This window comes from Sapajus apella, unplaced genomic scaffold, assembly GCF_009761245.1.
Source record: "Sapajus apella isolate SASKATOON/1434 unplaced genomic scaffold, GSC_monkey_1.0 scaffold84, whole genome shotgun sequence".
Lineage (NCBI taxonomy): Eukaryota > Metazoa > Chordata > Mammalia > Primates > Cebidae > Sapajus > Sapajus apella.
In genome coordinates, this window is record NW_022437024.1 from 1,557,936 (window position 1) to 1,585,057 (window position 27,122).

The 27,122-nt window shown below is 42.1% G+C and overlaps 1 long non-coding RNA gene and 1 pseudogene across 1 annotated transcript; one reads left to right on the forward strand and one right to left on the reverse strand.

Annotated features, from left to right (window-relative positions):
- Positions 1-432: 432 nt before the first annotated feature.
- On the reverse strand, positions 433-1,429 carry LOC116533814. The gene is made up of 2 exons (XR_004261457.1): positions 1,188-1,429; positions 433-888 (listed from the first exon to the last, which is right to left on the reverse strand). It is a non-coding gene; the product is annotated as an uncharacterized LOC116533814 (long non-coding RNA).
- A 22,676-nt stretch (positions 1,430-24,105) lies between these two features.
- Positions 24,106-26,354, forward strand: LOC116533815 (annotated as a pseudogene).
- Positions 26,355-27,122: the final 768 nt, after the last annotated feature.

Here is a 27,122-nt window from a genome sequence, read left to right on the forward strand (position 1 = left end):
TTTCAGGCCAGATTATGGGACCTCCTGCAGAATGAGACAATGGATTAAGTGTACTTTATACTCCTCAGGTACATATTGGCAACCAGACTCTCCCATATTCCCTCTGTGTCTCTCCTAGAAAACCACTGATAAAGAACAATAATAAAATATATTCTGAGCCATGACTGGCTTTTTCTGTCATGTTCACATCCACTTCTTTATCATCTATTCACTTTGGGCTGCTTCCGATTTAGGGAGGCTGCCTGAGCCCACACTTTGATGGCTCTTCAGAACCACCAGCTCAGCTCTGCAGTCACAGAAGTGCCCCTTAAATTATCCTGTTCTTTCCTTTGAGATCCTAACTTCCAGCTGGTCAACAACATACCACATTGCTCCCTGTGTTGGAGTGTGTGTGTGTGTGTGTGTGTGTGTGTGTGTGTGTGTATGTGCTAGTTTGCTGCCTAATTGCAAGCTTCATATTTCTCTCCTGAGAAAGGCAAAATATTTGAGAATGCACAGCATTTGTTTTTTTAAGTAACCCTTAGAGTTGAAAGTTGGGCGGCTGGTCGTTTCAGGATGTAGGTCCAATCCTAAACAAGCCACAACTTCTCTGCAGTGTGTGAGAGTCTTCCTGGTCTGGAAGGACCCCTGAAGACTCTCCTGGATTCTCTGAGACTAGGAAGAGCTCGATCTTGTGTTCTTCCCAGTTCCAGATTAGAGCTGGCTTCCAGCGGGACCTTGGGGATGGCTCACTGTTCTCTGGCATAGAACTTAATGTCTGCTCTTTCAGCTCACCAGGGTGACCCACAGCTCTATCGTTGCCACCACTACTGGGCCTTTACTAGAGTCCAGATTTTGGCAACAGGAATAATACGGATGAAAAGAAAAAAGGAGAGGCATAGGGGGCCCGGGGAACAGAGAGGAAAAGGAAGACGATGAGGCAAGGGAAGAAGAAATGGAAGTTTTAATGAAGGAAGATGAGAAGGTAACAGGCCAAGGTATGGACATACCAGGTTTATCTATGAACACTAGGCTGAGTAACACATTTTCATTCCATTTTGTAGAACCCTATAGTGCACTTCCAAGCTCCTTTCTGTGACCATGAGATATCTATGAAATTGCTAAGTTAGTGTAGCCTGTATTACAAATCCAGCATTAAAGGTATGTGTATGAGATGTACATGAGATCTCACAATCAATGTACCTACCTCCTGGGTGAGGTAAACATTTTGAGTCAGTTGAGAGGGATCGCTCATTCACTTTGGCAGTGCAAAGGCAGAGAAGTTTCAGTTTCTCTTCTGTACCGTCTCAATCAGCTGGAAAGAATGTTTCGCGTGAGGATGAATCAGGCCCCTCTTGCCAGCAGAGGGGTAAGGTGGTATGTGGTGGATTGAAGAGGATGTCCTGAGGGCAGAATGCCAGCCAGGGCGGGGCCGGGTGACCCATGGGGTTTACTCTGTGATGTCACAATGGCAGGCAGGGGTCTCCTTGTGCTCCCTCAGCTTCCTCCTTCCCCTGGCCCCAGAAGGATTTGAGGGGGTGTCACGCTGGGTACCTGCCAATGGCTGGATGTCTTCTGAAGTCATCCAGATCAGTGCCTCTCTTATTGTGTGTAGGATTCACCAGGGGAACTTAGTCAAGCGCAGGTCTTGAAGGTCTGAGTGGGCTCTCACATGAGTACAGCCAGACCACATTGAGTTCTGAGACTCTAGACCAGTGCTGTCAAAGCAAAATGCAATGTGGACCGCATATGTCATTTAAAATTTTCTAGTAGCTACATTAAAGAAAAGTAAATTGTCCACTTACAAACTGGGAATAATTATTAATTAAAAGAAAAAAGTAAATTGGACACACATACTGTGATATAGCAATCATGTTATACAACACTATGTTTAAAATGTAGCCCTTCCCAAACAATAAAGTTGGGTTTAATAAAAAATATTTTATACTGCGTTCATTTTATAAATAAAATTTAATGAATTCAAATTACATAAAATTAGAAATTCAGTTGCTCAGTCGCACTATCCATATCATAAGACCTCCACAGCCACGGTAGCTACCGTATTGGATGGCACAACTCAAGGCCATTTCCTGAACAGGTGGCCATTTCCTGAACAGGTAACAATGTACAGAAATGACCCTTCTAAAGGACTGGTATCTGGAAACCCAGTAAACATTCACTAACATCATTTTAATGAATACATAATTAGTGTTTGGGGACTATTAACATGGAGGCATAACTCTCAGAGGCTGGAAGGGAGTGTAATGTTGGCCTCACCCAGAGTTCCAGCTAACAGTCTGGATGGGGCCCTCTGCTCTGTGAAACATGACACACTCAGTCCTCCTCTGAGCTTTTGCCAGGGTTCCCCTCACTGGAATCCCTTCCTGCTCCCTGCTGCCCGCCTAAATCTTCACAACCCCAGGGCACGTGATTCCAGTCTCAATACCTCGTGACTCTAGCCCTCCTTACTCCCGCTTTTCTCTGCAGTCACACAGCATGGCTGCTTTGCTTTCGGTGTGTTAGTCTGTTTATCTCGTGAAATGCTAAGCTGCTTGAGGACAGAATCTGCTTTTTTACTTCTATCGTGCCTAATATAGTGCCAAGAGCACAGTAGCTGCTTAAGAAATACTTATTATTTTACTTAATGACCAAAACTACCTAAGGAAATGTCTAAGAGAGAATATCAAATCTCAAACGTCCCAATAGCTTGACCAAATGGAACAACATGCCTTATTTTTGGCACGTCTTAACTTGATTAAGATGTCCGTTCTAAGTTAACTTATACGTTTAATACAAATAACCATGAGTATTTTTAAAGACCAATACAAGTTGATATTAAAGTTCATATGGGAAAAAAATGCACAAGACTACCTAGGAAAACCCTGTAAAGGAAGAGCTCTGAGGTGATGCCAGCCCTAATAGATAATAAAACATACTACAAAGCCTCTGTGATTAAAACAATGTGGTATTGGCCCATGACTAGGTAAACAGACCATAGAGTTAAACACAACTATGTATAGATTTCCAGAATAGGACAAAGATGATGCTTATAATCACTGGGGCACAGATGATCTTTTTAAGAAATGTTGTTGGAATAAACTAGATAGCCATTTAGAGAACTGTAAATTATATTTGTTTAAAAATCATATACAAGAATAAACTCCAAATGGACTAGAGATCTGAATTTTAGAAATGAAATTACATAAGTACTAAAAGAAAGCATGGGTAAATTTCTGTACAACTTGGATGTAAATAAAGGCTTTCTACCTACGACTAAAAATCCAGATGCTTGATAAGGAAAGATTAAAAAATTTGACTACATTAAAAAACCCCCAAACTTCTGCATGGCAAAAATCTCCATCATAAACAAAACTAAAAACAAGTCACAACAGGGAGAAAATATTTGTAACATATACCAAAGATAAAAGGCTAACATCTCTAATAAACAAACTTTTTTTTTAATTAAAAGGAGGGAAAAAAAAGACCAAAGCTCTGTAGCAAAATGAGCAAAATTCAGGAAAGGACGACAATTCGCAAAAAGAGACATATGAATGCACCGGTTGTAGTGACTCACACCTATAATCCTAGAACATTGGGAGGCCGAGGCAGGAGGATAACTTGAGCCCAGGAGCTCGAGACCAGCCTGGGCAACATGGTAAAACCTTATCCCTACAAAAAGTACAAAAATTAACTGGGCATAGTTGTGCATGCTTGTAGTCTCAGCTACTTGGGAAGCTGAGGTGGGAGGATTGCTTAAACCTGGGAAGAGGAAGCTGCAGTGAGCCATGATCCTGCCACTGAACTCCAGCCTGGGCAACACTGACAGAGCAAGAGTGCCTCAAGGGACAAAAAAAAAAAGAGACACATACGAATGACCCTAAATATATGAAAAGTTGTCCAACTTTACATATAATAAACATAATGCAAATTAAAACTAGAATGAAATTTCACTTCTTATTCATTAGACTGACAAAATTATGAAGTTTGACAATGCAATCTGTTGATGATGTTGTGGGGAACAGATGCTGTCACTCATTGCTGGGGGAATCCCAAATGGTGTACCCCTTTGGTGAATTTGGCAATATCTTCACCCAGAAATCCTACTTCTAGGAATTTACCCTGAAGATACACCTCCAACAATATACTCATTACAACAGATTTGTAATTGTAAAATATAGAAACTACCTAAATGTCCAAGCATAGGAAATTGGTGGAATTAAATATGGTTCATACACACAATGAGGTATGGTGCAGCTATGAAATACAAAGCAAAACAAGGGAGATTTCTATAAACTTACATGGAATGCTAAGTACATTAGGTATATAGAATGCTATCTTTAGTGTAAGAAAGAAAACGGGTGATACAAAATGTACATATATCTGCTTATTGTTACCACAAGAAATTCAGGAAGGATCAGAAAACAATGAAGCTGATTATTTACTGGAGGTGGGGAATGGAAATGATTCTGGAGAGAGTGACACTTCTTTAAGAAATTTTTTTGGTATAGTTTTGACTTTTGGAAGCATGTTAATCTACGTGTTTGAAAATAAAACTATAGCAAGATGAGAAGGGAAAGAAAAGCCTAAAACCGAAAGTAAATGGAAACAAGTGACCTCAGTTGTATTTCAAACGGCTACTATAACCACGCAGAAAGGGGAAAAAACGAAAGAAAGAACGAATCTAAGGCACTCATGAATACAATGCTTGACTATCTACTGGTCAGTCTTAGGTGAAGTTGAGTGGGGGAGAATTGCAAACAACTCCTGAGCTCTTTTTATTTATTTATCACTTTAAAAATTTTATTTTATTTTAGATACACTGGGTACATGTGCAGGTTTGTTACATGGGTATATTGTGCGATGCTGAAGTTTGGGCTTCTAATGATCTCATCACCCAAGTAGTGAACGTAAGTGAACAAGGCTTCTGATAGTTTTTCAATACTTGCTCCCGTCCCTCCCTATCCGCCTTTAGAATCCCCAGTGTTTATTGTACCCATTTTTGTGTCCATGTGTACCCAATGTTTAGTTCTTAGTTATAAATGAGAATATGTTGTATTTGGTTTTCTGTTTCTGCATTAATTTGCTTAGAATACTGGCCTCCAGCTGCATTCATGTTGCTGCAAAGCACACAATTTCCTTCTTGTTTCTGGCTGTGTATTAAGAGTGTTCCATGGTGTATATGCACCACATTTAAAAAATCTAACCCACCATTGATGGGCACCTGGGTTGATTCTATGTGTTTGCTATTGTGAATAGTGCTGTGATAAACATACAAGTACAGGCTGGGTGAGGTGGCTTACACCTGTAATTCTAGCACTTTGGGAGGCTGAGGCAGGAGGATTGCTTGAAGACAAGAGTTCAAAACCAGCCTGAGCAGAAAAGCGAGACCCTCTCTCTGCAAAAGAATAAACAAACACCTCAAATCAACTGGGCGCGGTGGCTCGTGCCTGTAATCCCAGCTATGTGCGAGGCTGAGGGAGGATTGCTTGAGCCCAAGAGTTCGAGGCTGCAGTGAGCTAAGATCGTGCCACTACATTCCAGCCTGGATGTCAGAACAAGACTCTCTTAAAAAAACAAAACGAAACAAAACAAAACCCCAAGAAACATATGAGTGCAGGTGTCTTTTTGATAGAATGATTTATTTTCCTTTGAGTATATATCCAGTAATGGGATTGCTAGGTTGAATAGTATCTTTATTTTCAGTTCTTTGAGAAATTTCCAAACTGCTTCCCACAGGGGCTGAACTAATTTGCATTCCTACCAAAAGTGTATACGTGTTCTCTATTCTCTACAACCTTGTCAACAACTGTTATTTTTTGACTTTTTAATAATAGCCATTCTGACTGGTGTGAGACGGTATCTCACTGTGGTTTTGATTTGCATTTCTCTGTTAGTGATTTTGAGCATTTTTTGATATGTTGGTAGGTGGCTTGTGTGTCTTCTTTTGAGAAGTGTCTGTTCATACCTTTTGCCTATTTTTTAATGGGATTATTATTATTTTTTTGGTGTTGATTTGTTTAAGTTCCTTATAGATTCTGGATATTAGGTGTTTGTCAGATGCATGGTTTGAAAATATTTTCTCCCATTCTGTAGGTTGTCTGTTTAGTCTATTGATAGTTTCTTTTGCTGTGCAGAAGCTCTTTAGATTAGTTAGGTCCCAATTGTCAATTTTTGTTTTTGTGGCATTTGCTTTGGAGGACTTAGCCATAAATTATTTACCTACACCAATGTCTAGAAGAGTACTTCCTAGGTTTTCTAGGATTTTTATAGCTTGAAGTCTTATGTTTAAATCTTTAATACATCTTGAGTTAATTTTTGTATATAGTGAGAAAAAGGGGTCTGGTTTTATTCTGCATATAGCTAGCTAGTTTTCCCAGCACCACTTATTAAATAGGTTATCCTTTCCCTGTTGTTTAATTTTGTTGACTTTGCTGAAGATCAGTTGGTTGTAGGTATGCAGCTTTATTTCAAGCATCTCTATTCTGTTCCATTCGTATGTGTCTATTTTTTGTACCAGGTACCATGCTGTTTTGGTTACTGTAGCCTTATAGTATAGTTAGAATTTGGGTAATACGATGCCTCTGGCTTTATTCTTTTGCTTAGGATTGTCTTGGCTGTTTAGGCCCTTTTTGGTTATATATGGAGTTTAAAACAGTTTTTTTCTAATTCTGAAAAAAATAATGTTGTAGTTTGATAGGGAGTTGAATTTGTAGACTGCTTTAGGCAGTATGACCATTTTAATGATATTGATTCTTCCAAGCTATGAGCACTGCATGCTTTCCCATTTGTTTGTGTTGTCTATAATTTCTTTTAGCAGTGTTCTATAATTCTTGTAGGGATCTTTCACTTCCTTTGTTGGATGTATGTATTCCTGTTTTTTTTTTTTTTGTCTTTTTTCCATGTATGGCTATTGTAAATAGGATTATGTTCTTGATTTAGTTCTCAACTTGAATGTTATTGGTGTATGGAAATGATACTAATTTTTGTGTGTTGATTTTTTTTTTTTTTTTTTTTTTTGAGATAGAATCTTGCTCTGTTGCCCAGGTTGAACTGCCGTGGCATGATCTTGGTTCACTGCAACCTCTGCCTCCTGGTTTCAAATGATTTTCTTGCCTCTGCCTCCCATGTGTAGCTGGGATTACAAGCATGTACCACCATGCCTGGCTAATTTTTGTATTGTTAGTAGAGACAGGGTTTCACTGTGTTGGCAAAGCTGGTCTTCAACTTCTGAACTCAAGTGATCCACCCACCTCAGCCTCCCAAAGTATTGGGATTACAGGCGTGAGCCACCATGACTGGCCTGTGTGTTGATTTTATATCATAAGACTTTGCAGAAATTTACCAGAAAAAGGAGTTTTTTGGTGGAATCTTTAAGGTTTTCTGGGTATAATTTCATATTATCAGCAAAGAGATAGTTTGATGACTTATTTTCCTAGTTGGATGTTTTTTATTTCTTTCTCTTGCCTGATTGCTCTGGCTGGGACTTCCAGTATTATGCTGAATACGAATGGTAAGAGTGTACATCCTTGTCTTGTTCCAATTCTTAGTGGTTTCTCATTCAATATTATGTTGGCTGTGGGTTTGTTTTAAATGGCTGTTATCATTTTGAGGTGTATTCCTTTGATGCCTAGTTTGTTGAGGGTTTTCATCATGAAGGGATGTTGGATTTTTTCAAATGCTTTTTCTGCATCTATTTACATGATCATATCATGTTTTTTATTTTTAAGTATGTTTATGTGGTGTATCACATTGTTGATTTGCATATATTGAGCCATCCTTGCATCCCAGGAATAAAGCCCACTTGTTGTGATGAATTAACTGTTTGATGTACTGCTGGATTCAGTTTGCTAATATTTTTTTTGAGGATTTTTATGTCCGTGTTAATCAGGGATATTGGTCTGTAGTTTTTGTGTGTGTGTCTTTGTTAGATATTGGTATGAGGATGATACTGATTTTGTAGAATGAGCTAGTGGGGAGTTCCCCTCTCCTCGATATTTTGGAATGGTCTCAGTAGGATTGGTACCAGCTCTTCTTTGTATGTCTGGTAAAATTTGGCTGTGAATCGATGTGATTCAGTCCTTTTTGTGATTGCTAGGCTTTTTAAATTATTGATTGTATTTAATTACTCATTCTTGGCCAGCTGAACTATTTTTAGTGTATGTACCTTATTCATCTTGTGGTAGACTGTGAAACAATTGTGGAACTATTTTGGATGTATCATGAGATTGGGCAAATGAGTAAATGCTGTTGAAAGCCGAGTTTTAATTATGGGAAAGGGACATCAACACATGGAATGGAGGAAGGCAAGAAGGAACCTATGGGTTCAATAGGAATTAGAGGCATCAGTATAAAGTCATGATTTCTTATATTTATATATGAAATACATATATACATACATGCATATACGCATAAACACGTATGCATATATATATATATATATATTTGTCTATGTGTGTATGTATATTTGTATATGTATGTGTAAATAAATGAGTACATTTTGGCCAGGTGCAGTGGCTCACGCCTGTAATCCCAGCACTTTGGGAGGCTGAGGTGGGCAGATCACAAGGTCAGGAGATCGAGACCACCCTGGTCAACATGGTGAAACCCTGTCTCCATAAAAAAAAAAAAGAGTATATTTTAAAAGGACTTAGAAAGAAAGACTCCCCCATAGCAATGAAAAACTAGCACTCAAATCTTGGTCTCTAATACTAAGAGGAAGGAGAGCTCCTCAAATAAGTGTCCAATTCCAGAGCTGGGATAGGGTAGGTGCAAGATGAACCTGGAACATCTTGATATGCCAGAAAGTAAAGAAATATCTACAAAAAAGTGATGGGGACGTTCACAGGGACAAACGAGCCCCCTGAGTTTCCTCCTGGCTAAATATGGTATAATCTAAGCACCAAAATAATTAAGCACAGTATTGAATTGTAAGCCACTGGAAAAAACAGGACTCTGTGAGTCCATATGGATGATAAACAGATAGGCAGATAAATTTGTACGTAAATGAATGAGAAGAGAAGACTCTTGCTTACTTTACAAAGCAAGAAGCTGACTGGTGAATATGGAGGATGTGCTGAAGTTGAAAGATCATCATTTTGCAGCTATTATAGTAAACGTGAATTTAGACATGATCATCAATAGATGCTAAATACAGAGGAACATTTTAATGAGGAACAGGCCAGTTGCATGGTCTTAATCTGTCTCAGATTGCTTATTAATTGTAAAGGAAAAAGTAGCCCTACAATAGGGAACTCAGATAACACTTTACACAGTCAAGAAATTGAATAACAGCTTGACCAGGTAATTAAAATTGACTTCAGCTTGAAGGGGCAGATGGCCATTGTGTGTCTCCTGAGAAGGGCACAATGTCACTTATGAAGTATTCAGGCAGCAACTGTGTAACCTGAGTGTAAATGCAAGAAATCATCATACACATTCAAAATGAGTTATATTTCATCTTTAAAAGTTGGATTTGTATTCTTCAAAAATGTCAATGTCAAGACAATATTAAAAGCATCTGGGGACCCCCTTTACAGTTCTCAACTATTTTCTAGGGGTAGTTGTGAATACATCCAGAACATCTGACACTAGATCCTTTTGAGACTATAGGCCCAGGTCCCACTGTGATTTCCAGGTGTTTATTGCTGTTGATTTCTTGTTTACTCTGTTATTTTTCATATAGGGAAGTGAAACTGCTGTTTTTTCTAGTTCCACCTGGTTCATTCCTGGGGGTGGGGGGACAGAGAATATATCTTACTCATCTCTGAAATCCCCACAGTGCCTGAAACACAGATGCATGCTCAGTTAACATTTGCTGACCTGAAATGGATTGAATGAATCCAGATTGTTCTAGTAGATGAAGTTTCGTGCGGAGGTCTGGGGAAAAAACCCCTTCAAAATTAAGGAGTATAGTCTAATCAGCAGTATCTCTAAGATCCTTTTTTTTTTTTTTCATCTGGTGAAAGTGGTATAAGCAAAGCTGAATAAAGAGGTTAGCAGAAAAAGTGGTTGTGGTAGGCTGAAAATGCTACCCCCTACAACCCGACCCCAGAGATATCCATATCCTGTGACTGTGGTCTTATATGCCAAAAATGGACTTTGCAGATATGATTAACTTAAGCATTTTGAGATGGAGATTATCCTGGATCATCAGGGTGGGCCTTAAATATGATCACATGTATCCTTACGAGAGGAAGGCAGAGGGAGATTTGACACATACAGAAGAGGAGCAGGCAACAGAACTGTGGAGGCAGAGGATGCAGCCCCAAGCCAAGGAGTGCTGGCAGCCGCCAGAAGTCAGAAGAGGCACGGAAGGATTTGCTCCTGAGCCTCCAGAGGAAGTGGAGTCCCACTGATACCTCAATTTCTGCCCAGTGAAACAGATTTTAGACTTTTTGCCTCCAGAATTCTGAGAGAATAAGTTTCTGTTTTAAGCCACGAAGGTCAGTGGTAATTCATCACAGCAGATTTAGAAAAGTAATACAGTGGTAAAATGGAAATTACTTCAATTCCATTTCTACTAGTAACTCATACACATACTTTCAGGAAGGCATGTTCTCTCTGAGCCTTATTGCTTTTAATTTATGACATAGAAAAATTGAACATGTAAAGATATAGTGCACAAAGGAGCAAAAGTATGAAAAATACAACTTCTTCATGCAAGGCTCCCCTCCCTCTAATAAAGGCAAGTGGTTCCCATCCTTTTATTCTTTCCTTGATCCATTGCAATATTATGAACCATAACATGAGCCAAAGTGACCATATGAATAATTCTACATCTTGTCTTTTCTTTGTTGAAGCATTGTCAGGCTGAGAAAGGATCCAACTCAGACTTAAAAAAAAAAATCCCATCATATATTCTGATTAGTCATATTCTCCTTAGTGAAATTTAGCAGACTTAACCTTCTCATCCATAATAATAACAATATAATGTTGACTGGCTAATATTTATGAACTGCTTAAAATGTACCAGGTACTATGCTATACACTTTTTTGCTCATTGTCTCAATCTCCATAATGCAATAAGGTAGGTCCTATTAGTATTATTTTACTGAAGAGGAGCCTGAGGATGTGACTTTATTGATGGTGACATGTGACTTTCTGATGAATTATAGCAGGGCCACAGTTTTTATAGGGATTCATGCAAGTGGGAGTACTATGGCCAAGATACACATTTTGTCCAACTTGCTATGGTGATTAGCAAATATGGCAGAGTTTCAGAGAAGGTGAATCTCTGTGGAGGCAAACTGAGAGTGGGCAGGATGTATGGGGAGAATTTCCAGGGGAGTTTGGACTCTGCTGAGTCATCAGGGATCCAGACTTAACTGCTATTTTAAATTGGATGATTGCTCAGGGGAGTCTGCTTGATTATTCTTCCACCTTTGGCTTTATGCAGCTTTGAGGAGAGGCTAGGGCAGGACTTTTCTCAAATGTAGGTCATTTCCAGTGTGGCTTTGAAGCTTCCAAACCATCTGCATTCTCCATTGGGTAAAAGGTAGAGTTTTTAACATTTGGATGTGATGCTATCCATGAAGCAAAGAACAATTTAAAAATGCACAAATTGCACTCCTGTTTATACTCAGTCTCAAGGCTAATTACGACACTCTTGATTTTCCTCTAAATGCAAGTAGTTGCTGTTACCTTAGAAAGATGATGGGATGGATTGTAAGTAGAACTGAGTTGCAGAGTTAGTGGCACCTTTGGGTGTTGCCCCTTTAAAAAGTGAATTGATACAACCTTCCCTACTTACTTCATGAAGACATCATAAGGTTAAACTAAGGAAATAATAAACTTCTTAAGAGCTTTGGATTTAGAAGGATCTTGGTTTAAATTCTGCCTTTTCCATTTATATGCTATATGACTTTGGGCAAATTTATTCAAAATCTCTCTAGTCCTCAGTTTCTCTATGCAAAGAGTGGAGTTAATAAAAGCTACTTCATAGAGTCTTAGAGGGAATTTAATGAGATCACAGTTATAAAGCCGTTACATACACACAGAGTAAACATTTAATTAATGGAAATGATTATTATTAGTGTTTGTAGTTTGTATGTTCATATAAAGGAATTAAAAAGTGAAAGGGAATTATGCAGTATATTAGTTGTAGTAGTAGTAGAATATGCAAGGCTTGTGAAATTAAAGCTTGCGTCTGAATCTATGCAAGTGTGTTTTGATTTACTAATGACAGTAGGCAAGGTGAATATGCTTGTTCCAGTGATTGGCTTCAGACATAGAGTATGACCAAATCCTAATGAGTTTTCCTTGAGACATAGCCCACCTATATTTAGACTTCACATGCTGGTATTTGGTGAAGCATTTTATGTCCTGGTTAACTTGATATGCATCATCTTCTATTTCCTCTTACGATTGTCAGTTTCTTGAGCAAAAAGATAACATTTTCTCTGTGGCAGTAAAGCCCTGCAGGGCTTGGTGAGGCCTGTGTGGGTGTTCAATTTATTAAGTACTAATTGGTGCCACAGGAAAGCTGAGATTATTATTAACTTTTCCACTCAATATGATTCTGGGGAGCTGCGCATGGTACACATGGGGAGCGGGCTCTAGAAAGCCTAATGATTTGCCAGGGATTCAGGTGCTTACAAAAGAATGATGCGAGGTTCTCTCCCTAGAGCTTCCATGACAGTGGCGTGAATGAAAGCACATTCTGTAAAGCAAAGAGGATTGGTTCTGCCGCCTTTAGTTCGCTTTTGAAGTGCTACCTTTCATTAATGTAGACACCAAAGTCCATGCCCGCCACTCCCTACCTGTGGGAGCTTGAGTGTGTCATTAGGTCACTTTGAGCTTAAGTTTTCTGCTTTAATTTTTAAAACAGGGGTGATAGTATCAGTTGTGTTTACTTCACAGGGGTGTCATCAGCATCTGATGAGACAGTATACATAAAAGCTTTGCACACTGCCAGGCATGATACACAGGGAAGGTACGATTATGATGTCATCAGCTAGGGCCTGGTCTTTATTGGTGGCTTCCTTCCTCAGAGATGACAATCAGCTGCATTCAAAGCTTCACACGCTTCCCTGGCTTCTAAGTGGGATGGCTGTAGAGGGCACTCTGGGGGATAAGCCCCTTGGTGGTCCCAGTTTTCCAGTGCACGGACTGTGCTTCAATTGCCCCAAACAGTACAGAGGCAAATCTGGCAGTCCTTCAGAAGTAAAGGAGATGTGCAGAATATATTCCCCCATTCTAACGCTGCTGGACAGAGAAAATTCTATTCTGTCTCCCAAGACTGGAAGTTCACACGGACTAGCCACTCTTTCACACAGGTCCCCTGGGACCACTGACGGGCATTTAGGAGAGGGCCGGCTGTGAATGGGGTGCTTTTGAGGACCCCAGAGCAGAATTTCCCTGTGGGAAGGTAACCAGCCCCTAGTGGTTCAGGGTTCCTGGTGTTTCCTGGGTCTGCTGCTAATATTTCTACCCTGATACGTCCCTTGTCTACCCCACATTTTGCCAGATTTCTCCTTTGAGAGTCTCTGCTTTAACTTATGGTATAGGGTGAAAGAACGATAAGCCACTGGTACCCCTGGCCCATGGAGTTTAAGCTTGACTAGCCTAGTGACAGAGTCAGTTGCTGATGCCAGATTGGTCTCCTATCCATGCCTCCTGAGCTCCCTCAAGAAAGGGGCACCATTAGCTCTCACCATTACACTTACCACCTCATTTTTTGAGGAGATTTCCAAAAGAGAAGGGGCATCTGAGCTTGCTTTTGCCCTTCTTGTTGGTAACTATAAGACACAGAGGAAGACAGAGGCGGTTGGTCCTCTGGAAAAGTGTAGGGACTTCCTTGCTTACATTTCTCATCACGTCTGTTTCTATTAATATTTACAAGCAGCTCATGAACAAATTCTCTTCTTGCCACTTTCTTCATTTCATTACTTTACCCGGAGGAAGGTCTTTCCAGGGCAGTCACAAACTCCTTCAAGCTTAAATCACAGCATCACTGAACTTCAGAGTTAGTAGGAGCCTTGGAAACATCTACCCTAAAGACTTCATGTGAACACATGTGAACCCTGCGGCTCAAAGAGTCAGGATGATTTAAAGTCCCTCAGCTGAGCAGGGGAAGAGGGACTCCCACTCTGCACAGGACTAAAGTTCCTCTTTGCAATAATCAATCGTAAACTAGAAAGACTTGAAAGATCCTTGCTCTATTCCTTAAACGGAGGCAGTATTACTTCATCTTAGATGATTTCTTTTACTAAGATCCCTTCAAAGCCTCTCTCTCTTTCTCTTTTCACTTGCTTTTTCTCTTAATTCCTCCCCCCCCATAGACTGTAATTAAAAACTACTATTTTAGCCACAAGGTATGTGATGCATGCAAAAAAAAAAAATTAGCAAAACAGAACAGTGCTGTAATCTGAAGGGACAACTGTGTCCTGGACACTGTTTCCTACCTGGCCCACGGGGACACCAGCCTGGACCCTTCTCACGCCCCTCCTGCCCTTGCTGCCCATTTGTTTTGAACTTAGATCCCTTCATCAGGCTCCCTACGCCCCAAAGAACACCGTGTTCAGAAAGCTCTGTCACTTCTCCACCCTGCCTGCCCCAGCCATGGAATTCCAAGCTAAACAGCACTTTCCTGCCTTTCCCATTCCGTACAACATTCCTGGGCTTGTTTCCGCTGCTGGCATGGAGCTCGTAGGTAGAGGAAAATGGAGCAGACCTTTGAATGGATATGTTCAACACCACAATGGAAATGATGAAACATAGATAAAAAGTTTAAGCCATGTAGTTACAAATCCTTAAAAGGATTGCTATCTCAAAACATCTTGTATATACAGATTTAATAACTGCAAGCTTGGAAGTGTTGTGAAGCCAACACAAGCTCTCTGGGAGCTGAGGGGCTCTTTCTGGTGACCAGTAATTGAGACCCAAACCAAAACTCTTTTGAGAGTGAAAAGGTGTGTTACCGACAAGGACACCAGTGGGCTTCTAGCTGGTATTTAAATATCTTACTGAGACCAGGAATTTCATTTGTCTTTGAACATCTCTGAGCATTTGCTGAAATTAACATCTTTGCCTTTGTGTGACTTCTCCCCCTTGGGATCACCGGGCAGGAAAGCCCTCATCCCTTTTCCCAAGAGGACAGCTAAGCTATTTGGGAATAGCTCTCTCGTCTCCTGAGTCTTTGCTTCTTCAGGCTAAATATCTCGAGGTCCTTCAGTGATCCATTATTTGGGATGGTTTTCTGGCCTTTCACTGGCCTGGTTGCCCCTCTGCATGAGCTGCCTGTGGTCTGTGTTTTACAGGGTCTGCCCGGAGCTCGGTGCAGCCTCCTCCAGCCTCTAGTTCTCAAGTTTCTCAGCCTGACCTGACGTAGCTGCTTCTTAGATTCAGGGAGCAAATGCTCAGCCCCCTCATTTCCTTGAGCTTCTTTTCACATACTTTCTTGGGCACAGTAGATAGGATTGGCATTCATCAAAGAAAAGACCAGAATTAGGGGGAGGAACAAGGGCAGCAGTATGGGGGCTTTATTCACACCCCAGTTGCTCAGGGGCTTTATGAAATGAATATGCTTCAATACCTGTGTCTCTTTTGCTATGTCAAGAGCTTCATTTCCAGAATCAGACTACTTGGATACAAACCCTGTCTTCTTCCACTTATACAATGTTTACATTTGAGCGAGCTACTTCATCTCTCTTTGCCTCAGTTTCCTCCTTTGGGAGATGTAAAATCGTATAGGATTAAATTAAAAGTACTGAAAACAGCATTCGGCAACACGGCACGTCTCAACTCACGCTGTTAATATTATCGTTATTCTCTCTGCCCTCCTGTTCTCTTGGTGCTGTAGGTCACTCTTGTGGAGATTTTCCAGAGCTGCAAAAACTGCACCTTGTAAGAGAGCTTCAGGCTGAAAAGTCACCTTCTGCCTTCTAGATTGCAGGTGTCTGGGGAGGATAACAACACCTGCAGCCTGTCATTAATGCCTTTTAGGCTCCTGAGGCCTTTCATCCTGGAAGACTCCAAGGGCCTCGAATAAAAGAAGCAAAAACATTCATTAAAACATTAACAATTGCATGGCAGGTACAGCAAGTCATCCCGATACAGCCCATTACGAAACATGCTTGTTATCTGGAGCATCAAGCAGTTTTAAGAAGTTTGCCTATTCCAAGTAACCTTTGAATTTCAGTGACCAGAAGAGTTGAACCCAGAATCTCCCTTCCACTCTTTCCCTTTCATAAAGGCTTGGTCTGAATGTCCCCTCCAGCTCTGTTTTCTCAGATGGGGCAAAGTGGAAAGCACAGGACAAAAGAGAGAGAGGGTAGGCATACCAGATGCCCGCAAAATAACGTCACCAACAGCAGAGAGAACTGGGCCTTTCATCTGAAGATCTCAGATCTATTTCTACTCGACTTATCTGATATCTGCTGTCAGGCATAGTTGTGCTTGATTTCTAGAGAGAACATTTTGGCTTGACCCAGGTTACAGTTTCACTTCCTAGGTGTAAACAGCAGCAACAGTGATGTGTTGGCTTGTGAAAAGATCAGTTTATTGTTTCTGGCTTTTTTTCCCCTCAAGATGGAGCCTCTCTCTGTTGCCCTGGCTGGTGTGCGGTGGCATGATCTTGGCTCACTGTAACCTCCGCCTCCCGGGTTCAAGCGGTTCTCCTGCCTCAGCCTCCTGAGTAGCTGGGATTACAGGCATGCACTACCATGCCTGGCTAATTTTTGTATTTTTAGTGGAGATGGGGTTTCACCATCTTGGCCAGGCTGGTCTTAAACTCCCGACCTCAGGTGATCCACCCACCTCAGCCTCCCAAAGTGCTGGGATTACAGCTGTGAGCCACTGCACCCAGCCCATTGTTGCTGATTTTTAATGAACGCGGCAACATTTATCAATCGAGGCTGTGCAAAAGATCTGCTCCAGTCTCAGTTCTGGGCTGCGTGGTTGGCCCAGCTGACTGCACTGTAGTGACTACATAGTGGGTCATTTGGAGGTTGGCACATGCACAACTGTGAATGGTCCAAGGCTGACTCAGTTTAATTCACTAGCACTTAATTGCATTGCAAATCCCTCATTCTGGTGAAATAAAGTGACGGCAAATTTCATTTCCTGATCACCCATGTGAGCACTCTCAATAGGGTGTACTATCTGCTAGAGATAGCCTGAACCTGTCAATCAGAAGGATTAGGGTCCATTGATCAGGGCAGATCTGTTTGCCACACCGGCTTTTAAAGACATGCATTCCTGGGCTGGGCATGGTAGCTCATGCCTGTAATCGCAGCACTTTGGGAGGCCATGGTGGGTGGATCATTGAGGTCAGGAGTTCGAGACCAGCCTGGCCTACATGATGAAACCCCTTTTCTACTAAAAATAAAAAAATTATCTGGGCATGGTGGTGGGCACCTGTAATCCCAGCTACTCAGGAGGCTGAGTCAGGAGAATTGTTTGAACCCAGAAGGCAGAGGTTGCAGTGAGCCGAAATGGTGCCATTGTATTCCAGCCTGGGTGAGAGAGTGAGACCCTGTCTCAAAAGAAAAAGTATATATGTATATATATATATATATATACACACACACTTGCACACACATTTTAAATATATATACATTATATGTATTTATATACATTACACACACACACTGATGCCACTGGATTTTCCTCTTGCCCACTGCTCTTGCCCTCTGCACGGATGGGTGTTCCTTTTGTCCTCTGCTCAATGCATGGCTGGCAGGCATGGAGGTGGCACTCAGTGAAACTGGCTGTTGCCTCTCACTGTCACCAGTCTCTTGGGTTTGGTGGCACATTCTTATCTCTAATTTCTAGCTTTTTAAGGGAGATGGAAAGAGAGAAGTGAATTAACATTCAGTGGATGCTTATAATGAATCAGACACATTATATACATAAGTTCAATTAATTTTGCAGGTTGCAATGTGATCTGAGAGCCGCTGTGTTTTTGAAAATCCGAGTTAAGGAACACAGTGGGTAATATACATATGAATATACATTTAGACCAGAACACTGGAGATAAGAGGGTGGGGGGGGTTCCCTGTAAGGCCTCCTCTGTTCTTTCTGCTTACAGGTGATGACAGTGTTGTCAGATGCTAGCTTTGGTATACTTCCATATTTGGGTACTTTTTGGGGTTACAAATTCTTGTTTGCAGGTTCACGAAATGATAGACTTATTTACTTTCTGGACTGTCATACCATTGACAGTGGCATTTTGGATCTGTGTTAGTGTCTCTGTAGAAACACTTAGTATCTTTAGCCTAATTCATTAGGAGAGTATTCTGAACTCAGCCACATGTCTGAGGATCTTAGCTGTTAGACCATGAGACCATAACCAAGGCATCTGTCTCACCTTACAGGAAAAACATCTTGGAGGAAATAAACTGCTTGTATTGCCCCCAATCTATAAAAATTCAGGCAATGGCATAATAACCATTTGCAGTATCATCTAATTTTGGTTCCTGTTGCTTTAGTTTTTCTTTTGCACATAAGAATGATTGCTTGCTGACCATAATAGCTTAGACCTTAATTCCATTAACATCTTTCTGGAATAGATGACATGCTTGGTGGCTCAGGGATCCTAGGAAAGGGGCAAAGATGTGGTTTCTGAGGTTTGACCCTGTTTTCTGTGGGTGGGCAAATGGCCTGTTCCACATGATGAGTTGCTGGAAAGAACTAATATGAATTATTGCAGTTGACTTTGCATATATAAATACTTAAGTTGTGCTTAGTAATACACTTGACGCAAATATCCTGCAAACACATTAACTGCTAAACCAGCCTCAGATAAGCTCAATGGGCCTGCCATCCCACAGTTTTTACTAGCCTGCCCTCTCTCAAGGCTATAAGCCTGTATCACAGAGACAGTAAAACGGAGTAAAAATGATTAACATTCTTTCCCACTGACTTTTCTTAAGTTTCTTCTCGTAATAGGTATGTAGAATGGTGATGTGTGAGACTCACTCCATACACAAGTGTTTACTGGCATCTCGTGTGTTCCCACCATAAAGCTAAGTGTAGATGCTAGATCCAGAAGAGGTGAAAGATATGATCTCTGCCTCCCTCATGCATGAATAATCAAGTCAGAGAGCTAAAAATAACACTCAAGAAGCAAGCATAAAAATTTTTGACAATATGTATAAATTATGTGACTAACCTCTGTCCTGGAGTATTTGAAAAGGTCACCATGGAGACAAAGGGATGAGCTGGGGCTTGAAGAAGGCTTGGATTATTGATAATAATTACTTATAATGGAGTACATTAGCATTTACAGTGAGCTCTTTTTATAATCTCTCTGAGAAAGGTGACAGAAGGGGGTAAGAAAATTTGTTGAGTAAATATGCAAAGTGGAGCAGATGACAATTGCTCAGGAAGTAGGTTTCATTCTAAGAACTTACAAACCCAACTCTTGTTTTCCTTCCTCCCTCCCTCCCTCCCTCTTCTTTCCTTCCTTCCTTCCTTCCTTCCTTCCTTCCTTCCTTCCTTCTTGGCTTTCTTCTTCTTCTTCCTCCTTCTTCTTCTTCCTCTTCTTCTTCTTCTTCCTCTTCCTCCTTTCTTCCTTTCTTTCTTTCCCTCCCTTCCTTCCTTCCTTCCTTCCTTCCTTCCTTCCTTCCTTTCTTCCTTCCTTCCTTCCTTCTTTCCTTCCTTCCTTCCTTCCTTCCTTCCTTCCCTTCTTCTTTCTTTCTTTCTTTCTTTCTCTTTCTTTCTTTCTTTCTTTCTTTCTTTCTTTCTTTCTTTCTTTTTTTTTTTTTTTTTTTTTCTTTCTTTCTTTCTTTTTTCTTTCTCTTTCTTTCTTTCACAGTGTCTTTCTTTTTTGCTCAGGCTGGAGTGCAATGGTGTGATCTCAGCTCACTGCAGCCTCGACCTCCTTGGCTCAAGTGATCCTCCCACCTTAGCCTCCTGAGTAGCAGAGACTACAGGTGTGCACTCCCATGACTGTAACTTTCTTATTTTTATTTTTGTAGAGACAGGGTTTTGCTGTGTTGCCTAGGCTGGTCTGAAACTCTTGACCTCAAGTGATCCTCTTGCCTTGGCCTCCCAAAATGCTAGTACTATAGGTGGGAGCCACTGTGCCTGGCTTCCCAACTCTTTTATGATGGACAGTAAGCCTGCTTGACTTCTGTTTCAAAGGAAAATTCTACTGTGTCTTCTAAGGCTGCTTCCTATACAAACATCCTTGGAAAAGTAATCTGGAACAAACGATAGTGCCTTTCTCACAAGACATGGAAAAATGTGAGAGACTCATGGACAATTCTCCCCTAACAACTTGCTTAAGGTTCCCAGGCTAGCAGCAAGCACCTGTACTAGGATTAGAAGCAAAGTAGGCCATGGAAAATTTAATGACCTCACTGACTCCCTGTCCAAGATCATCAGACTCCGGTCTATCCCAGTTTCCGGGACCACCTCTCTTCCTGTTGGGGCAATTTTGGCATTTAAGCAGCACGGCTTTTATGTTGCTGATCTGGCTCATATAGGGTAGTCCCATGTCAGTGCTTATGCTCCTTCTTTGTCCCTTGGGGCCATGCCCTGATCCTGGGCTCCACTTTTGTGGTGTTTCTTGCCTAGTTCTCCAGGATAAAGTGCCTGCCTTGTCCTTGACCTAGTCCCACAATCCCAAGGATTCAGCTGCCATGTCCCAGGTCACTGTTGGCCAGCATGATGCCTGGATCTTTGTGTCTTCTATCCCAGATGTGCTGCTGTATGTGGGCCACTTGTAACACTTGCAGGAGCTCCTCCATGTTGACCCACCCACCGAGACCTTTATCCTGTCACTTCCTTTGCTGACCTGAGACTGCTCCACAGGTTTGGTTGGATTTCAAGTATCTTCTTTGTTTTTTTTTTTTTTTTTTTTTTTTTTTTTGAGATGGAGTTTCGCTCTTGTTACCCAGGTTGGAGTGCAATGACGTGATCTTGGCTCACGGCAACCTCTGCCTCCCGGGTTCAAGCAATTCTCCTGCCTCAGCCTCCCGAGTAGCTGGAACTATAGGCACACACCACCATGCCTGGCTAATTTTTGTATTTTTAGTAGAGACAGGGTTTCACCATGTTGACCAGGATGGTCTCGATCTCTTGACATCATGATCCACCCGCCTCGGCCTCCCAAAGTGCTGGGATTATAGGCGTGAGCCACCGCGCCTGGCCTCAAGTATCTTCTTCTGTAACATCTACTCCCATGTGCTTGTCTCACCTGTACCATGTATTTTGTTGCTGGATTGTTGTCTTGACACACTCAGGCAGCAATACCATAGCCTAAGTGGCTTATAAACAGCAGAAATGTATTTCTCACAGTTTTGGAGGCTGGGAAGTCCGAGATCAAGGTGCCAGCAGATTTTGTGACTGGGGAGGGTTTACTTTCTGGTTCACAGACAGCTGTCTTCTCACTGTGTCTCCACATGGTGGAAGGGGTAGGGGAGCTCTCTGGGGTTTTTTTTTGTAAGGGCACTAATCCCATTCATGACTTATTAAAGGCCCTACCTGTTATTGCCATCATATTGGGGGTTAGGATTTCAACATATAGATTTTAGAGGGCACAAACACTCAGACTCCAGCAGTCATTTGTCCAGTTGTTTACATGGTTTCATTGCAATGGAGGCGGGAGGTGGTGATGGGCACTTCAAGGGTGGACAGCGTAAGCAAAGTGCTGCAGGGAAACGAGTGTATTGCGCCAACCGGGAAGCCAGTCTGATCTGACCCCGGGTGAAGAATGGGAGAATAGAGACTTCCAATGCCAGGATGAAGAATGCGAATAGAACTCAGTGACCGAGTCAGCGAACATAACAAGAGACTTCTTGGTGGTGTGGACTGGTGGATGGAGTGTGGCTTGGGCAGCGGGTAGAAATGGGTTTGAGTCCTGGATCTGCTACCTATGAAGTGTGAGTTTGGAACTTTTACTCTATGTCTCAGCGTTTCTCTTCTAGAAAACTAGTAATAATACCCACCCCATGGGGCTGTTATGAAGATTGTCCATAAAACAGATAGAACATGGAGCATGGTGACTTCGAATTGTAAGTGCTTGATAAGGGGTAGCTGTTATAGATTGATCCTGTTGGAATGCTGGTCCTGGAAGGGAGCTTACAGCATATTTAAGCTAACCTTTTTTATTTTAGACATGAGAAGAAATGAAGCCCAGAGCAGTCAGCTAAGTGACCTGTTTGCTCAACCTTGCCAGGGGTGACAGCAACTTACTCACTGAACACCGATTACTTATCAAGGGCTTGATCATGTTCTGTCAGACATTTATTAGTTGCTGACTCGCTGCCAGCAGACAGACGGCAGCATCCTCTGGAGACACAGATGATGTGTTTGGTTCTGGCTTCCCTGTAGTGGGGACACTGTCCTCTCTCAGCTACGGACTATCTGGATGTAAATCAGTGAAGTCTTCTGTGATGCAGGCAGCCTACTGGCCCTGAGCCTCATCGCCTTTTTTCAGTTCCTCAACACTGCTCTGCTCTTTGTTGCCACTTAGGGCCACTTCGGTCAGGTAATTCCCAGTCTTTTTTTAGGTCTCAGCCAAAGTGCTATTTTTTCAGAAAAGCCTTCCCAGATGCCAGCGGTGAGGCGAGGTTGCCTGTCATCTGTCCCCTAATGGCTGGGGCTCCTCCTTCACTGTGCTTCTTCTAACCTCATCAGTACCCACCTTTCTCACCAGGGAATCTCTGTAAGAGCAGAAGTTGGTTGGTCTTGTTCACTGGGACATCCCCAGGGCCTGGCAGAGAGGAGATGCTTAGTGAATGTTGGTTAAATGACTGCTTAAGGTTTGTTAGCTGCAGTCATTGTTCTAGAATTTTGGGGTTGCTGCTTGGGATGTTAAAAAATACTCTAAAAATGGGCCTGGTACGGTGGCTAATGCCTGTAATCCCAACACTTTGGGAAGCCGAGGCCGGCAGATCATGAGGTCAGGGGATCGAGACTATCCTGGCCAACATGGTGAAAACTCATCTCTAATAGAATACAAAGAATTATCTAGGCATGATGGCATGTGCCTGTAGTCTTAGCTACTCAGGAGACTGAAGCAGGAATAGCTTGAACTGGGAGATGGAGGTTGCAGTGAGCTGAGATCACGCCGCTGCACCCCAGACTGGCAACAGAGCAAAGCTCTCTCAAAAGACAAAAACCAAAAAACTCCAAAAATGGAGTAGTTCTTAAGAGTATTTCTTCCCAAGAAAGACAACGAGGAAGGTTACACTGACAGGTACATATTTATGTAATATATATTCTACCTACCTGCACATAAGCAGGCATTGCAGTGCCCTGTGCTTCTCATTTTATCTTGCAGTGACACTTCATCATGGACCACTTGGTCCAAGGACTGGTATTTGGAAACTGCTCTCCTAAAAGTCACAGCCATTAATTAGCTGTAGCAATTGCCATTGTTCTGCATTGCTAAGGAAAGCAAATTTCTGAGTCCCAAAGGTGTTCAGGACAAGCTTACCAAATATACATCCTTCTTTTATTTCTTCATAGCTCAGTTTTTACCCTAGTTCTACTTTTTATTTTTTAAATGAAAACCTCACCTTGTCATGGTGGCTTATGTAGTTCCCAGGTCAGTTCACCCTGTCCAGGAAAGGGAGATGGCAGCACATGCGGATACGGATATTCCTCTGGGAAGTGTCATTTCACCAAAGTGGAACTTGACCACTTTCTGCAGCTGAAATCCCTTCATGGACTTACGGTGCCTTGAGATCTGCTCAGTCCTGCCTCAGGGTGAGAACTTGAGGACTATGAATGACTGTGCTTGGGAGATAGGGCACAGTGACACAGTGTACAGTGGTTCAGGTTGGACCCTGCCAAGGGTCCCCAGCTAGTGGGCTCTCTCACCAAGCTATGTAACCAAGTGGGGTCTGGGTCTGCTAGCAGGACAAGGCCACATGTTTCTAGTTCACACAAAGGAGAAAGGGCAGGAGGTGATGGCAGTCCAAGAGTCGATAGAGTGGATTAATGTGGAGCATGTGGGCTTTGCAGGAAGAGAGGCATAGGTTTAGATCTTTGCCCCTCACCACTATCCATGTGACTTTTGGTAGGTTTGTAAGCCTCAGTTTCCTCATCTGTAAAACAAGAATGAAGGAGGAGCTGCTGCCGCCGCCGCCGCGGTTTTGTTGTCGCCTTCTCCGGCTGAGGAGGCTCCCCTAGTGGGGGGAATGGGGAGGAGGGGGGTCGGCCGCCGCAGCCATGGAGGCCAACTGGACTGCGTTCCTGTTCCAGAGAACAAGTTGGGAAAACCCAGTACCCCCTTAGAAGGCTTCATGTAGAAGTGTGGGCATCCTAGGAATCCTCAGAGAGTGATTCCTGTAGTGGTTCTACAGAATTTCACCCAAGAAGCAGGGACCTGGTGTGACCCTCGTGTGAGAGTGAGCTTCAGCAATGCTGTAAAAATACTTTATGTTGCCACAGACATCTGAATTGGTAAAATGGCAGCCCATGAAGCTTCCCATCACCAACAGCAGGCAGCACAGAACAGCTTGCTGCCCCTCCTGAGCTCTGCTGTAGAGCCCCCTGATCAGAAACCATTGCTTCCAATACCAATAACTCAGAAACCTCAGGGTGCACCAGAAACATTAAAGGATGCCATTGGGATTAAAAAAGAAAAACCCAAAACTTCATTTGTGTGCACTTACTGCAGTAAAGCTTTCAGGGACAGCTATCACCTGAGGTGCCACGAATCCTGCCACACAGGGATCAAGTTGGTGTCCCGGCCAAAGAAAACCCCCACCACGGTGGTTCCCCTTATCTCCACCACGCTGGGGACAGCAGCCGAACTTCGCCGGTCTCAACCATTGCAGGCATCTTGTCAACAGTCACTACGTCTTCCTTGGGCACCAACCCTAGTAGCAGGGCCAGCACCACAGCTATGCCGGTGACCCAGTCTGTCAAGAAACCCAGTAAGCCTGTCAAGAACCATGCTTGTGAAATGTGTGGGAAGGCCTTCCGAGATGTGTACCATCTCAATGGGCACAAGCTCTCCCATTCAGATGAGAAGCCCTTCAAGTGTCCTATTTGTAATCAGCCCTTCAAGAGGAAGGACCGGATGACTTACCATGTGAGGTCTCATGAAGGAGGCATCACCAGACCCTACACTTGCAGTGTTTGTGGGAAAGGCTTCTCAAGGCCTGACCACTTAAGCTGTCATGTAAAACATGTCCATTCAACAGAAAGACCCTTCAAATGCCAATTTTCCTCCCTCATGCAGACGTGCATTGCTGCCTTTGCCACCAAAGACAGACTGCGGACACACATGGTGTTCCATGAAGGCAAGGTATCATGTAACATCTGTGGGAAGCTCCTGAGTGCAGCGTACAGCACCAGCCACTTAAAGACTCATGGGCAGAGCCAAATGTAAACAAGGCATCAGTAAAACATGCATGAGTGAAGAGACCAGCAACCAGAAGCAGCAGCAGCAGCAGCATGTGACAAGCTGGCCAGGGAAGCAGGTAGAAACACTGAGACTGTGGGAAGGAGCTGTTAAAGCAAGGAAGAAAGAAGCTGCTAACCTGTGCCAAACCTCCACGGCTGCTATGACACCGGTGACTCTCACCACTCCATTCAATATAACATCCTCTGTGTCATCTGGGACTATGTCAAACCCAGTCACAGTGGCAGCTGCGATGAGCACAAGTCCAGTAAATGTTTCAAGTGCTGTGAACATAACCAGCCCAATGAACATAGGGCATCTTGTAACTATAACCAGTCCATTATCCATGACCTCTCCTTTAACACTCACTACCCCGGTCAACCTCCCCACCCCGGTCACTGCCCCAGTCAATATAGCACACTCTGTCACCATCACATCTCCAATGAATCTGCCCACACCTATGACATTAGCCGCCCCTCTCAATATAGCAGTGAGACCGGTAGAGAGCATGCCTTTCTTGCCCCAAGCTTTGCCTACATCACCGCCTTGGTAAACAGCATTATAAAATCAAAATATGGGTTAAAGTAAATATTTACCAGCAACTTAACTTTTAGTTGATTAAAGCAAAAAGTAAACCATGAAATTGGGAGATTTTGTTACATTAGTTAATAAGAATGTGGTAGCATTTTTCTCCAATTTGGCTGGAATTATTCAAAGTAGGATGTGTATGTAACTTATCATGGACCACTTTAGTTTAATCAGAAATTCCTTTTAGCTGACAACATTGCTTAAACAGGATAGTAGTTGGCAAGATGAAATGCCAGAATTAAAAACAATCATAAATAAGTAGAACCCACTTCAAAATAATAAAAAACCCCACAGCATTACTATTTCTAATCCCAAGAAATCACTTTAGTCTAAACACTAGCGGAACTCTTCTCCCTATACAAGGTGGATGGCTGATTTTAACATGAAATTCTAAATCCACGGATTGAGAGCTAGTGTAGAATTGTCCGTGTTTATTGTTTTTATGAGTAAATACATGCATTGTCATAATAAAATGCATTTCAGAGAGTATGCATTTTACCTTTGGGAATATGTTAATTTCAGGCAGCATTCCCTATGGGAAAGGTGATACTAGCTCTGATATGCAAAGCATATGATAATTTATCATTCTAACTTCAACAAATAATAGGGATTGTGACTTGATATTTGGAGATGTAAATATTGCTGAGCATATTAATCCTGATGGAATATAGCATTGTAGTTGACTTTAAAAAAAATAATAAAAAAATCTACAAATTATGTTTTGCTAAGAAAAGCCTCAACTAACAGAGGAGAAGTCAAGTGTGTGGACAGGCAGGCCGCTAAGAAACAGGCCAATGGGACTCCTGTTTAGGAGCCAAAGAGTATTTTGGAACAGTTCAAATATATTGCTTTAAATTGGAAGACGCTGGAGGCACTGGGATGTGATATGCCCCTCTCTCCCTCAATCAGAGCCTGTTGATGTTACAACAGGGACAGATGTGTTAGTTGCTCACTAGAGTTTATGTCTTATATTAAATTGTATACAGTTTTTATTCTAACCACTAACTAGGTAGTATGCCCCTTCAGAACATGCAGAGTGTATCTTTTTTTAAATTTCTCCTTCCGTTTCTTAATCAAGTATCATGCAGATTTGTTCCGCTTTGTAAATATGGGCATCACTTTTTTTTTTCTTTGAGAAAACACTTGTATCAGCTTTGTGGTGTTTTCAGGGAGACAGCTGTCTGCACTCCCTGTAGAAACCCAGCAATGATTGTGCACGTTGAGACATGTGCTTTTTATTTCTTAGCAGGAT